The 11,221-nt window shown below is 45.5% G+C and overlaps 1 non-coding gene across 1 annotated transcript; it reads left to right on the top strand.

Moving 5' to 3' along the window:
- Positions 1-3,902: 3,902 nt before the first annotated feature.
- Positions 3,903-4,009, top strand: LOC136519323 (small nucleolar RNA R71). Its single transcript, XR_010774873.1, has one exon. It is a non-coding gene; the product is annotated as a small nucleolar RNA R71 (small nucleolar RNA).
- Positions 4,010-11,221: the final 7,212 nt, after the last annotated feature.

Genomic DNA, 11,221 nt, shown 5'->3' with positions numbered 1-11,221 from the left:
CTGCTGGTAGTAGTCAAAATTATCATCCTACCATTGCCCACTTGGGCCCTGTTGCCAGGAACTCTCTGAATGATGTGGAGAAGGCTGCTCCCACCCAGCATGCTTAGGTTGGTGCATACAGGAAGATCTCGGCTGGTCCCAGCCTGCATGCATAGGATGGTGCACCTAGGAAGGTCCTGCTTATCAAATCCTATGTAGTCGGTGAAGGCAGGGCCTTCTGGAATGGGGTCATCTCCATGGTACCAAGGCTACGGGTTATGAGTGATCCTTGCAGAGGCACTCCTATGAGGTGCTTGCTGTATTTTCTGCAAATCAAAGACAAACGAATCTACCACATACAAACCAAGGTTCCAGTCCGGTAACAGAAATTCATTTATATAATCCATATACATCATGACTATTTTCCCATCCTTGTCCTTTTTTAACATGTGTGCATGATTAAAATAGCCATAATCAATGATCCATCAGGGACTGTCAATGTATGTAATAGAAGCGTTTACTAGTAAACCCAAATTGCTAGCTATGCGGGTGACCAAAGAAGTGCACCCAACATCTCCCTTAAGTCTAGGAATTTCTGCCCATTGTGTCATCATAAATTTTATTGGTGAAACCTTCTTTCTTTTAACCATGGCATATAATAACTTTAGTTCATCATTCCTAACTATGCGGAAATCATTTCTAGGAAAAAGAGAAAATCCTAGCCATTTGTGCATGAACCGCAAAGTAGGGTGGTGAATGTCATTGGTTCGAGGGCGGTAGCAAACAATTTCTTTCGATATCTCCCTCCAAAACTTATTCCTATCAAAGTCTTGTATAGCTAAGTCTACATCAATTATGCACTGAGTACGGAATCCTAGAAGCTCACTAAAGTTCTTCCAGGGAAAAGAAAATTCTTTCCCAAAGAACCTAAATGAGACTTCCGAGTCGGTGGTTTGTAAAGTGCATAAAAATTCAATAGTCAAAAGCTTGCACCCTGATTCATCTATTTCCCATGGATCCTCCCATCCTACGGCCTTGAAAATAAGTTCAAATTTGGAGTCCATACCTATGGACTGCAGTAGGGCTGGATCGAAGGCAGGGGTGAGGACAAAATCCTGTCCCTTCAGCTTCTTATAGATGTTCTTCCCCCTATCATCTCGGAGCTTGAGCTGCTTTTCTTGTAGAAGAACCTTCCTCTCCATGGGGGCTGATCGGGATGGTGCTCCAATAGCGGGAGACGAAGGATCAACCTCCATGTCGGTGCTTGCTAGGAACGAAGAACTTCTTGTTGAACGGAACGATATCGCCCGCTTGAGCTTGCCGGCGATCTTGCTCATTTTTTTGTAAAATAGACAAAAGACAACACAACTCGTGGAACAGGATTATAAAAATAAAAATGTTAGTGGTTTAGCCATTCCAAAAGTTAGTCGTCTAGAGATTGCCTAGTGAATATTCTAATACATATTTTGGCATGTCTTCCACCCTAATTCTTTTTAATTTCCTCTCTTGATTTCGATAGCGCTACCACTCTTAAATTCTAATTTTCTTGCTTAAATTTCAGCATCACCTCTTCCTCGCTTTTTCAAGATTTTTGCACTACTCTCACACTCAAACTTTCTCACACTCTTCCTTTCTCCAACACTACCTCTAACAAAGGAAATTCAACTATGAATTTTGCTTCTAGAATTTCAACTTAGGTGGTTGCCTTGTGTTGTGTTGGAGGCCGAGAGCAGCAAGGAAGGAGTGGGATTTATAGAGGGGGAAGCAGTAGGCTAGCCGACCTAGTGGTGGGGCCAGCCAGCCCCACAAGGTGGCCAAATGGCCTCTCCATTTTCCTGGTGGATCTTTTCTTCACCCTTAAGCAAAATATCAGCTCCATCGGTGCTTCTTTCGATGGAGATATGACAGAATGGAGTTGAGTGGGAATGGAGGTGAATAATGGAGGTTGAGTGGAAATGGAAGTGATGGGTGGTGGTTGAGTGGACCCCATGTGTCTCCCGTATTTCTACTGTATACATGTATAAAAATGCAATGCAAAATTACTTTTGTGAAACTATGAAATATGAGAAGATGAATGATGATATATATTTTTATATATATTTATGCCTCCACATTAAATATTTCTTACGGGGTTTTTATGCTCTGTAAAAATTATTTACATGGGGCTTGAATTTTTAGTATGCCATGATGAGAATTGTTTATTTCATTTTTCTATTAAAAATTTTAAGAAGTAAATATGCCAAAGTAAAAATGTAATGTGAAAAGTAAATATGGATAACTACCGAGTTACCTCTAGGCGAGGGTTCAAAATTTTGAGTCCGCCGAATCGGACTTCTCCGTTTGGGTTCATTCTTCAAGTGTATCCTTCGGTCCTAGAGATGAAGACCCTGATACTTGCTTCTCAAGACACTCCAAATTGGAGCATCGTTCCGGTCTTGGCTTGAAAGTGAACCGCTCTTCCTTTTCGTTAATATGGAATTTGATCTCTCCGACTCTGATATCAATGTGTGCATTTGTAGTGTTCAGGAAGGGTCTCCCAAAAATGAGTGGTGTCTTCATGTCCTCCTACATGTCAAGTACCACAAAATCTATAGGAACAAAGAAATTTTATATTTTTACCAGAATATTCTCAGCGATTCCTACAGGGTAGCGGACCTATTGGTCGGCTAGTTGCAAACACATTGATGTTGGTGTGAGCATTGAGTAGTTGAGCTTATCGAAGACATTCTTAGGCATGACACTGACACTTGCTCCAAGATCGCATAACGCATTCTCAAAATTTTGGCTCCTGATCGAACAATCGATAGTGGGACATCCTGGATCCTTCTTCTTGATAGGTGCTTTGTTTAGGATGGCCGCACTACACTCCTCCGTTAACTTGATTACCTCAGTGGAAGGCAGTGGTCTTTTGTTATTGAGGATGTCTCTGAGATACTTCACATAGGTAGGCACCGGTATGGCATCTAGCAACGGAATATTGATATATAACTTTTGAATTACCTCTACAAACTTACCAAACTGCTCATCCATTTTAGCTTTTTAATTTCTATGTGGAAATGGTAGGAGGGTCATGTCATGAAAATTTTGTTGTAAATCTTGCTCTTGTGGCCCAACTTCTTATTCGTCCTTCTTTTCCTCTTCCTACACTTCCACTGGTTTCTTACCTGTCCTTGTCGGATATGGCGGATCACGAGTAGACTTGCCACCTCTTGTGGTTATGGCATTGACCTTCTCAAGGTTAGTGGCAAAAGGTAGAGCAGCGACTAACTGGGCTAATTGAGATTATATCTTTTTATTATAGTTAAGTTGGTCTTGTATGGCAGAAGAAAAACTATCCATTTTAGTATTTATATTTTCTAGGACCTTGTCATTAAAAGCAAGCTTTTTAGAAATATTTTCATTAATCCTAGCTTGTTCTAAGATTAAATCTCTTAAGGATGGTTGCTTAGGATTGGAAGACTTATAATAATTACCTAGGTACTTACCTTGATAAATTGACCGTTGTTGTTATTTCCATCCTTGTCTCTGTTGTTGTGGAGCAAAATTGTTGATGATGATGTTTGCATCCTCTTGATATTTAGGGAATTCAATCCCCAAATACTCTCCACATGTGTTTTGAGCACTGAAAGCATCTTGAATGGCCTAATGATCTTTCTTCTAATTGTCTCGCTGTTCGAGCCAACTCAACAGTAAGTCCATCTTGGTTGATAGTGCACACACCTCTTCGGGTACTTCTTTGCTCTTATTGTAAGATTGAATATTGCATGATGACTAGCCTTGATTAGAGGCTATCTTTTCCATAAGAGTTTCAGCTTTTCCAAGGGTGAGTGACATAAATGATCCTCCAGTAGTGGCATCGAGTTGTTCATGGGCTTTCTGAGTTAATCTATGGTAGAAACTTTGCATGAGCAACCAATCTTTCATTCCATGATGAGGGCAATCTGAAACATATTCTTAAAAACATTCCCATGCTTCTAGAATGGTCTCTACTTTCTGTTGTTGGAAATTTGAAATCTTTCCTCTTAAGGCATTGGTCTTGCCTATAGGGAAAAAATTTTCTAGGAAGGCCTTTGAACACTTTGCCATGTATTGATGTGATCTTTGTTGGTGTAGAACCACTGCTTCACTCTTCCCACAAGTGAGGATGGAAAGAAGCAGAGTAGTATGATGTCTTGAACAACGTCCTTGATGATGACCATGCTACTTATCTCTAGGAAATTCTGAAGATGAGCACTAGCATCTTCATGTGCCTTTCCGCTGAATGGGGTAGCTTGCACCATGTTGATGAGGCTTGGCTTGAGCTCAAACTCAAGATTATCGGTTTTGTGTGTTGGTCCAGTGCGAATGTTCTCGGTGCTTGGAGCAGAGAATTCACGTAGAGTCTTGTCAGCCATAGCTTCAGAAACTGGTGTTGAGCTTCCTCTTAATTCAGTTGATTCTGATTGATAGAAATTATTGAATCACAACCAATCCTGCAATACCCTATATAAGATATGAACAAAGACAAACAAGGGTAAGCCTGCTAAAGCAGAAGGTATGATTTTATCAATAAGTATTTATTTGGTCAATTCTCTTAGCCATGTGCCCCTCCCCGGCAACGGCGCCTAGAAATGCTTGTTCACATTTCTTAGCATCACCCTTAACTAAGTTGTCATTCCTAGCATGATGCCAAAAATATGTTGTTGGTAATTATGAAAACACTTGTAAACTATATATATAAGGTATCAGCAAGTGCACAGATAATATACCATTGTAGCATTTCACCCGGGAGTATACCAAGTATCATTATTTATATTTTATCCACAGGGAGGAGCTATGGGGTTATGTTGGCATAGAGATATTGACAAATATGTATACTTATGATAAAACCACCTCATGCTATGGCAGGGGTAAGTCAAGTGATAAATAAATGATAAGTGTAAGGTAATACTGGTATTCTAGAGATAGAAATAGATACTCATAAAATATAGTAAGGCTAAGCAGGAGATTTGTTAAGAGCAAAAGATTCATAAGTCATTACTTATATACTAAGTCTTTTATACACCCAAGTATGTACACTCTCATCTATAGTATAACTAACTTTGGATCTATGCATAAGGAACATTACTAAGGAAGATTAAGAACAGAGCTTGTCTTCCTTCGCAATCATGTTCTACATGCTCTACAAACGGGGAGTGGACTACAAAGGACTCAACGGGAGTGTCACATCCACGATCTACCACATGACCTAGAGTGTAGAAGGCATCTGCAGGCAAACAATATCTAAGCACCATGCTTACATAATGTCGACCACTTAACTCACTCGAGTACTAAGCTAAGAGCTTTGCGAACATATGCATATATTCATCATCAATCATAACTATATCAAGCATATTACTAGAGCAAACTAGGAACATAATCAATAGCAACATAATATTGAAGTAGCACAAAGTCATAAATAAAAGAGATGCAATGGCTATACTAGTCTCTAGACGGTAGATCCGGAATCCTGAGCGATAGCTCAAACTCTACTTGAACCTTGCTAGCTAGCCTATACTAGAAACTTGAAGAATTGGAGCTCTATTCTCTTCTCTCTAGAAACCCTAATTTCTAGCCTGATCTTGACTTATGGCAGCATGCCCTGGAGGGGGGGGCAGGGGTTGGTTATGTAGGCCAGAGCGTCCAGCGTGAGCCCTTGGATCAAACCGACTTAAAGGACGGCGTAGATGCATCCTACGAGATGGTGAGAAACCAACATATGAAGGAGGCTGACAGGTGGGTCCCCTAGGGGTTAGCGACCTCTAGGTGGGGCCAGCCGACCCCACCTGGCAGTGGCTTGGCCCTCGCTTCAGTGTGAAGTCCTCTTGAGTCTTCTGGAACCTTCTAGCGTTGATTTCGCTATGGATAAGCATGATTTTATTTGATGATTTGATCCTCTTTGACGGTTTTCTAGATAAACCCTGCTGAAATAATAGATTCACCAAAATTTTTGGAAATTATCAGTTTAAACCCCTGCGTCTATGTTGGTGATCATGTTTATGCATTTATACAAGTAAAGTTGACTATTTATGTTGGATGATAACTAACGTCAACACTTATTCATCTCTCTTTTTCTTTTCAGGTGGGCATCTAACTACCCATTGTTTTAGATATCTCGGACACTTGTCTATTTTTTTCAACTCTTTTTTCTTTCTTTTCTCTTTTTTTAAGAATAACTTTTGTATAGCCCCATGTCTCTTTTCTGCAATAGAACCTTAAGACATAGCTTACAAGAACTTGGAGCATTTATTTGGTGGATGAAATAAAACCTAACAAGCATGTTTTTGTGTTCAACCGCTACATGACCATGTCGTAGATTCAACCGCTACATAACAAGCATGAAATAATAGCCCCATGTTTTTCGTAGATTCAACCGCCGATTGTGAGCTGCTTTCCTTTCTCGATTGCTACTCTGGTTATCACCAGATCGCTCTCAAAAAGGACGATCAGATCAAGACATCTTTTATCAAGCCTTTTGGCGCCTACTGCTACATGACCATGTCGTTCGGGCTCAAGAATGTCGGGGCTACCTACCAATGCGTTATACAAGCCTGCCTCAAAGACAAGATAAAAGATGACCTCATCGAGGCTTATGTTGATGATGTAGTTGTCAAAACCAAGGAAGCACACACCCTTGTTGACAACCTGGAACGCACCTTCGCAGCCCTCAATACATTCCAATGGAAATTAAACCCAAAGAAGTGCATCTTTGGTGTTCCTTCTGGTATACTGCTTGGCAACATCGTCAGTTACGACGGCATACGCCCTAACCCAGAGAAAGTCAAAGTTGTCTTAGACATGAAGCCCCCCAAAAAGGTGAAGGATGTCCAGAAGCTTACCAGATGCATGGCTGCTCTCAGTCGTTTCATATCAAGATTAGGAGATAAAGGACTACCATTTTTCAAACTGCTCAAAGCATCCGAGAAGTTTGAGTGGTCGGAGGAAGCAGACGCTGCCTTCACACAGCTAAAACAATACCTTACATCACCTCCAGTCCTCACTGCTCCCAGAGAAGATGAAACTCTCCTACTTTACATTGTGGCAACTAATCGGGTGGTCTCCACTACCATGGTGGTCGAGCGTGATGAGCCTAGCCACGCTTACAAGGTACAGCGACCAATTTATTTCATTAGTGAGGTACTCAATGAATCCAAGACCAGGTACCCACAGATTCAGAAACTAATCTACGCCATACTGGTAACATCCCGAAAGTTGAGACATTACTTCGACGGATATCGTGTGGTGGTCATGACCGAGTACCCTCTGGGAGACATCATTCGCAATAAGGACGCAAATGGGCACATTGTCAAATGGGCAATGGAGCTATGCCCTTTCTCCTTGGAATTTGCAAGCCATACTACAATCAAGTCTCAGGCACTTGTTGATTTCATCGTCGAGTGGATAGACTTAAGCACGCCTGCCTCTCAGGGGCCCGATGAGTATTGGAAGATGTACTTCGATGGCTCTCTCAACATCGACGGCGCAGGAGCAGGAGTTCTTTTCGTGTCACCATCCAAGGAGCAGCTCTGGTACATCCTCAGGATTTATTTCCCAGCATCTAATAATGTCGCCGAATATGAAGCATGCCTACATGGTTTGTGCATTGTGGTTGAGCTCGGTGTTAAACGTCTCTATGTCTATGGAGACTCAGCTCTGGTCATCAACCAACTCAACAAGGACTGGGACACGACCAGTGAAAAGATGGATGCATACTGCAAATCGATAAGAAAGCTGGAAGGCAGGTTCTATGGCATCGAGTACACACACGTGGTCCAGGACAAAAATCAAGCAGCAGATGCATTGTCAAAGTTAGGATCATCCCGAGCCAAAGTCCTGCTCATGCCTTCCATCAAAGAGGAAGATTCCACGGTCGACAAGCCTCTAGACCAGCAATTGGTGGCTACGGTTCCGGCGTCGAGCACCACTAAGCCACCTCTGACCACTCATGAGCCCGACTAGAGAGTACCTTTCATCAAGTACCTGATAGATGGTAGCGGTTACACTGATCGGACAGAAAATGAGCACCTGATGCATCTCTGTAAGCAGTATCTGCTCGTCGATGGCAAGTTATGGCGCAAGAACGCAAAGGGGGAAATCTTGATGAAGTGTATAACCCAGGAGGATGGCGAACATCTCCTGGACCAAATCCACTCTGGCTCCTACGGCAACCACATGGCCTCGAGAACGCTGGTCGGTAAGGCTTTCTGAGCAGGGTTCTATTGGCCGTCAGCGGTAGCCGATGTAGAGAAGCTAGTCCACCACTGTGAGGGTTGTCAGTTCTTCGCAAAGAGAATCCATGTACCAGCACATAAGATCCAGACAATACCAGCCTCTTGGCCCTTCGCATGCTGGGGACTGGATATTATCGAGCCCTTCAAACCAGTGTGGACCATATTTCGTCGACAGTTATTAGCTCCTCCTCTTTGGGTACCCTAGTATTGGTCCCCGATAGTAGCCCCTGAGCCCACAGACAATTCGAGTAGAATCACCTAGGGGATTTTCTGACTTGCCAGCAGGTGCACGTGAGCGCACCCAGTGGGTGTAGCCCCCGAGCCTACTAAGGAGTAGAATACTCCATCAGAGGTTGTTCCAAAAGAGGGCACTCTAAGGGCCCTGGCCCTATATTGTTGCCCACGGCATGTCCTAAAGACGGTGATTACTTTTCACTGAGGTCGGACCCTTTGCGGGTATGGTCTTGAGATTTGGTGGTTGTTTAGTAGGATAGTTTGATTGGGGTCCTAGTATCCCATTCACGGGGATCCGGTCAGGGTAAGCCTGGCTAAGACTCAATCATGGGCCGAGATGCCTGTAGCGCTCGTGCGCCTAGGCGCTAGCCACTTGTGGGGCCTATCTCTTTCCATCCCTTGTTGTAGGGGTGCTTGGAGCAGCTGTTGGACCCATTGATGGGCCAACCATCGAACTCCTAGGCCTAGACGGGCCGTAGATGCGCTTTTTGATCCTTATTCCTCTTAGTTGTAACGAGTCCCGGTCTGCTCAGGGAGGCGAAACATCCAGTGAGTTTCCCGAAGGAAAGGATAGGGATTGTGTGCGCATATCCCATGGCGTGACGTTGTGGCGGATCATGGCAGCCATGGACATCTAGGCGGACGGTTGGTTTCCTCGCATCCGTCGCCCCTATAAAACCAAAGGGTTCGCCCCCTAGTGTTTCATACTTTGCCTCCTTTCCTTCACATCTGCAACCTCCACCGCTAATCGCCTAAGCTCCCCGCATCCATGTCTCAACCGCCGTTGAGTTCGCATCCACCCACCCCCGTCTTCCAATGGAGCAGTGGTGCCACTCTGATATCACCCTCCAGCACATGGAGGGCCTTGTCCACCATGGTCTTCTCTATGCCTGGACCACCACTAAGGAGTGGTGGCTACCCAACGAGGAGGACGTGTTGTCACCGCCCGATGGCTATGTCAACTCATTCATGCACTTCCATGAGCAGGGGTTTGCTACCCCTGCTCACAAATTTCTTTGGGGGTTGCTACACCACTACCAAATCGAGTTGCAACACCTCAATCCCAATGGAATCCAGCACATGGTGGCGTTCATCGCCCTATGTGAGGGATTCCTAGGGATCAGTCCCCACTTTGATCTGTGGTGGTACTTCTTCACCATCACCCTTCAGAAGAAGCGGGAGAAGAAGCAGGAGCTGAACACGCCGATGGGATGCGCCAGCATCCAACTCTAGAACAACCGGTTGGCGAATACCCACCAATCAATTTGTCAACCTCCAACATGGGGTGGCATTCATATTGGTTCTATCTCAAGAATGACACAGTTGCCCCCTACCAGAGTTCACCAGGCGCCTAGTCGAAGAGGTCCCAGACTCATGGAGGAAGTGGGGTGTCTCAGAGAAGGACAAGAAGATGATCTAGGACCAGCTCACTGCCATTCAAATCCTAAAGGAGAGGGGCCTAAAGGGGTTGGGCATCATCGCTGCCTACCACACGAGGAGGGTGGTGCCATTGATGAGGTGCGCGCTTCCCCTATACACGATGGCGCCTGGGGCATCATTCAACAAGACGGCGCTCTCCCCCTCCGAAGTCACGCAGCGCATCAAGGAGGCGATGGAGCCTTCTCGGGACAGCGCGGGCGCCCCCCTTGATTTTGTGTACCTGGTGCCAGGGCATCCCCTAATGTGGCCAGAATCAAGATACATCGTCCTTGTAAGTTTTCCCTTCCTCATGCCTTCTCTTTAATTGAACTCCCGACCCTTGATATTGACATTAAGATTGGGGGACCAGCCAAGGGACCTTATCCTCTGGGATCACTTGGCTCCATTGATGAGGGATCCGTCCATGAGGGCGGTGAACCACACCAAGGCCGAGCGGCAGAGGAAGGCAAAGGAGGATGAGACAAAGAAGAGGCAGCGGAAACTGCTGGCGCAGGAGCGAGGGGAGGACACTAATAGTGATGATGATGACGAGGAAGATGACGATGAGGTAGTCGATGACACCAAGCGTGATGACTTGGAGAGTGAGGATATGCTGACAGGTACCCGCTCATCCTTGCATTGGTCAAGACCCTTCCCGTTTCATGGAGGCAAAGGCATGTCCATGAGGCTAGCGGAGACGGGCCAGACCGTCGGCCTACCCCAAGAGCCAGCACGGGTGGGCGGATCTACCGATGCACCCAAGGTGCCAGTGGAGGAGGGTGGCTCCGCCGTCGCGACCTCGGATGCAAGGGAAGCGAGCCCCTCTGCCTAGGAGCAGTGGGCGGGCTCAAAACAGCCCCGCTCTAATGAGGCAGAGCAAGGGTCTATGGGATCGCCCCCCAAACATATCCGCCGCCCAACAACGCTGATGTAAGTCATTAATTCCCCTATCTTTCTCTGTTTTCACCGTGACTCACTCCTTTCTTTCTCGTAGTGTCTTGAGGTGGTGCAATCTTTTGGCACTAGTGCCAAAAAAGAGCATCGCCCTTCAAGTAAGGCAGCAACCATGGGCTGACGTCACACCCATTTTGGGCGGGAGCAACACCGGCGCAACTGCTTCATCGGCCGATCATGCACCACCCACGGTGGCATCTGTGGCCTCGGTGGTACAAGCGGGTGCTGGGGCTGAAGGAGCACCCTCGAAGGTCACTGAGGAGCCGGCGATGGAGGTGATTCCACTGCCGACGATGGGGCGGACGGACTTGCCGACCGCACTTGTGGCGCCGACCGCGATGGGCACAACATCACCGGTCGAGGCCCCACCGATGTAGGTAGAGGTG

The sequence above is a fragment of the Miscanthus floridulus genome, chromosome 17 (genome assembly GCF_019320115.1).
Source record: "Miscanthus floridulus cultivar M001 chromosome 17, ASM1932011v1, whole genome shotgun sequence".
Classification (NCBI taxonomy): domain Eukaryota; kingdom Viridiplantae; phylum Streptophyta; class Magnoliopsida; order Poales; family Poaceae; genus Miscanthus; species Miscanthus floridulus.
This window is presented reverse-complemented; position numbering and strand designations above follow the sequence as displayed.